The sequence below is a fragment of the Falco peregrinus genome, chromosome 8 (genome assembly GCF_023634155.1).
Source record: "Falco peregrinus isolate bFalPer1 chromosome 8, bFalPer1.pri, whole genome shotgun sequence".
NCBI classification, from domain to species: domain Eukaryota; kingdom Metazoa; phylum Chordata; class Aves; order Falconiformes; family Falconidae; genus Falco; species Falco peregrinus.
The window spans coordinates 33,547,611-33,552,273 of NC_073728.1; positions in this window are offsets into that span (position 1 = coordinate 33,547,611).

Consider the following 4,663-nt stretch of genomic DNA (forward strand, 5'->3'; position numbering starts at 1 on the left):
AGAATGAATACTCTCCTTTTCTTAGGTGTTTCAATGTTAAGTCTGAAAAGGACAAAACTGGCATTTTCTTTTGGGGAAAAAATTAAGATTACTTAGATTGTGAATTTCTTGGTACAGGATCCATCTTTTGGTTCTGAGTTTGCATAGCACTTTGCACAGGAGGGTGCCGATGCATGCCAGGCTCCTAGGCAGCTACCAAAACATTTAATACTCATATAATAAAGGGATAAATGATAGCCAGCACACTTTTCTTTTTGGTAAGAATTGATTGTGTTGCACCAATATAATTTTGCTCTCTCTGTGTGTAGCAAAGCAGTAGGTACCATACATCTCGACTTTTAAAAAGCTATTTAACAGTGTTGCATGATACACTTGTAAGGGATCTAGGGAAGATTGTCCCTTAACATTGCAGGAACATCCAAAACAGTGTAGGATGGCTACAAAACTGAGCTGAACAGAGAAGGTGGGACTTTCTAGGGGTCTGGTACTATTTATATCACTAGTAAAGATACCGATGACAGGATGAGGAACAGTCACTAAAGTTACAAGCAGGTGGTGGCAGCTGGCAGGCTGAAGGAGAGGCTGAGAAGTCCAAATGATAGTGGCAAATCGAAGATCACATGGGAAGGAGACCAGAATGTCATCCAGCAGGGACAACCGGGAGGTGATGCATTCAGGGATGTACAGGGCACTGACTGCTCTTTGGATAAGGTTTGTGGGTGATGGGAATCACAAGCTGGATGTGAGTCAGCAGTGATGTGCTGTTATGAAATAGATGAATAGAAAGGTTTGGCTAAAGACTCCTGTACCCAGTCCTGAGCACTGCACGTCAACAAACATATGGATCATGGGAGAAAGGGAGAAAGTCAAGGGGGAACAATGGAAATGAAGCAGTGATGAAGAAAGCATGGACTGAGCTTCTGCAGGACAGACTGACCAGGGAAGAAGCAAGGTGGCAGTTGCCAGGTGTGTGAAATGCTATCACCAAAAGGAAGGGAATCACGTGCTCTCTCCATCTGTGATGGATAAGGCAAGGAATTAGGGGCTTAAACTGCAGCAGAGAAATTAAGATCAGATGCTGGAAAATGTTTTTGTGAATGGTAGAGAGTATTAAACATTGCAACAGGTTCCTCGGGGAGGTCATGAAGTTTCCAGAATACCCACCTTCTAGAGATGCCATTGACCTTCTGCTACTGTGAATTACAAGATGCTGGCCTTGCAATCAAGGCAGTAGAAAAAAAACAGATTCAGGTTTAGATCTGAGGTGTGGCAGATTTCTTTTGTGAACTTTCCCAGACAGCCAGCAGTGTCTCAGAAGCCACCTGAACTTAGGAGTCTGCCTCCAAGGACTCTTGTTTCTGTTTTCTAGGACTTCTTGGCTTTTCAGAGAAATAGTGTCTGCTGTCACAGTCACCAGCACACTGAGGACCCATTCTCAGAACAGGGTTTAGGGTCTAGCTTGAAATCAGATCCATAATAGTAAACTTCGTATTGATGAAAAATATGTGGCCAGACGTCTGCAACCTTACCTTTTCTGTCTAGCGTGAACTGAACTAGATGGATTTAATATTTATTTCACCTACAGCTTTGCCTATGGAGCATAGTTTCGAGAGTCAGCGGGCCTCAGACCTACCACATAGGGTGGACACTTCTGGCTCACAGAAGTCCATTAACTCACACCAGGCTTTTCTTCCACACCACGTAAGGTGTGGAGAATAGGTTGCAACCCTGCTGCCCTTGGAGGAAGGTGACCAGCCGTTCCTTCTGTCATTGCCTCTCCTTCTTCTGTGTCCCTGTGGTCTGCAATTGGCCCTGCTCGTTCAGCGAGAGATGGCTGGAGGTGAGCACTTCAGGAGGGCTCTCCTCCTCCTTCCACCTGTTTTTCATTCCTTGACTCACTGGCTTTAAGCCGTAAGCAGTGACGTGACAGCTGAGTCACGGACGCACCACCTGGATGCTGTCAGCATCAATCTCTCTTATAAGGATCATAGAAGAACAAAATAGAGAAGACTGTTGGGGCTTCTCATCCGTCTTCCTGCCAGCGGGGCACCGAGCCCTGCAGTGCGGTCTCTGGCTTTCTCACCCTCACTCTCACAATCCCCAGCAATGGGCTTCCATTGCTCTCCCCCAGGAACCGTTCTGCAATTTAATAAACATCATTACCAAGGAGAGCACTACTTTTCTGTGGTTATTATTTAGCCTAACTTTCATTTACGTGAGCAAATAACTTCTTGCTAACATCCACGCTAGAGGTGTGGTTTTTTCTTGTGAGGAAATTTGGTAAAGTTGAAAAATTGGAGAGGAAATGTTTTAGCTGTGTTTTATTTAACAGTTTTATGAGTCTCCCTGCTGCATGCATTGTTGTACAGAGCGGATGAAAAAACACAAGAGATGCAGTCCTATGCCCTGGAGAGCTTACATTTTTCATTTAAGCAAGATACAGTGACTGAGAGTGACAAGTAACGAGAAGGCAGGACAAGAGTCATACGAGAAAGGTCAGGATGTTTCTAAATAAAGCCCATTGTCATGCTTTTAATTTGGGTTTACATTGAAGAGTCATCATAGGTGGCTACATATTTTGGGACAATTTCACCATGTTTTAATCAAATGGTTTTTTTTTTTTAAATTTCACAAAGCCACCTCGCCTACTTTGGTGCTTATTTAAAGCTTCATTTTTACGGAAATCCATGTTTTTCTCTTGTGGTTACTCTCTCCCAGATTAACCAGGCTTTTTCAAAAACAATTGTCACAGTTAGTCTGGTTATTAATTCCCTGAGTATCCCAGAGTTACAGGAGAGCTTCTCCGGCTGATCCATGCCACTGTGCCAGGACTGATTCTCCTTGGCCTTTGTCTCCTGCTCTCTTGTCTTCTCTCCAGCAACACCCCAAGTCCCCCTTACTCCAGAAACGGCAGTCAGACCCCTTCATCGGGGGCTGTTTGGCTGAACATAACAAAGCAACCGGAGTCTGCACCAACCTTACAGCTGCCTCTGCTCGGTGGGATGACCCCTTTCTAACGGGCACCAGGAAACCAGAGCAAAGCGTCGCGGAGCCGGACCATCTGCCCCACCTCGTCCATATGCCTTCCTCCAGCTTTTACAGCCTGCTCACCCTCAGCTTCCTGCACCCAACAGAGGTGTAAAGCCAATTCCTGACATCCTTAGCTTTGGGTCTCCGAGCCTCACATCTTCCTTTTCATGCTACATGATTAACAGAGGAACACATTTAATTCTGGGGGTCGTAAGGTAAAAGTTTATCATGGTAACTGAATGTTCTTTCAACAGATGTCCATTCAACGCCATCTGTCACACCTGTGGGTTTGGCTATTATTTCTTACTAATTTTGTTCTTGTCTTTGCCTTCAGGGGACAAACTCTCTCTGGTACCTGACTGCAGGTTTAGTAAATTCCCAGAGGGAAGCCCAAATGCACTTCAAAAGCATTTTTAATGTGTGTCTTTCATCCCGGTGAAACCAGCTGTCCATGCACATCAATTCCCTGCAGCAATTTTTCCCTTCACAGAATAGAAATAATAAGCCTCGTAGCTGTGTGTGGAAATTTTGCTAAATGAAGATGAGGGATCTGCATAATGGACTGATTTTAGCACCCTGACCTTCCAGCCTCCCCCTTCCATCTTCTGAAGTCATGAAGGCTTGAGAGCTGAGTCCTGCCAGGCATTTCAGGGGGTTTGGAAGGGAGATGGGTGACTTCCAGCTGGAGAGCCTGCCCAGGGTTTGGTTTGATACACACACACGTCGCTGAACAGCGTGGCCAGGCGCACAGATGTTATGTTCAGAAGGCAAGGGGAGGATCTCTTTCTTCTACCAGACCTCCAAATTCGGGTTACTGGTGTGTTTACCTTAAATGTGTTTAATTATTATTTTGTTATTTGTACACAAGGCCCTAGCTCAATTAAAAAAGCAGGCACTTGGTTGTGTAGCTAGTGCAGAGTTATCCCAGCAGTCACACTGGAAAAGCATTAGTTATCTAAGGAGACAAACTAAACAAGACAAATCTAGGGCCAACCTGTTTCCCCTCAAGCAGTTTGTAAACATATACTGAGAAGCAGAGAATTAGGAGAGTTGAATTTGCTTTCGCTGTGACCCAAGTTCCAGCCTTCAGCTGGTTAAAGGCAAGCTAACTTGGCCTCTTGCTTCATTTTAATTTACTGTTTTTAAGCAAGATGTCATTCAAACCTGATTGTTGGGTGGGTGATGTTGCTCATGTCCTGCTTTTTGTTAAGGACAGTTCTTTTCTCTCTAAACCTGCTTTAGGTCCAGCTGAAGACCTGCGCTGGGTATGGGGAGCTCCTAAACAGCCTGGAGCTCCTGTAACATCTCCTCCATCATCCCAGCTGCTGGGGCTGGGTGTCAGCTGCTGCTCCCGTACAGTTCCTAACATTTTCCTGGGGACACGAGTAGCCACCCACATTTGGACCAGGCACCTTCAGCACCAGCTTCAGTCATTGTTTGACGTTTCTCTGTTCCTACAGAATTTATCTAAGCTTTGATGAATTTGATGAATATGACCCTGCTCTGAGAGACGGCAAGGGCAAAAGTCCCACTGGGTCAAAAGAAGGATACAAGGTTCTGTTGCTCTAATTGGTCTTTTCCAGAAAATATAGGTTGATTTCTCCTGAGTTTGGTGAGCAGTACCTGTTTGGGG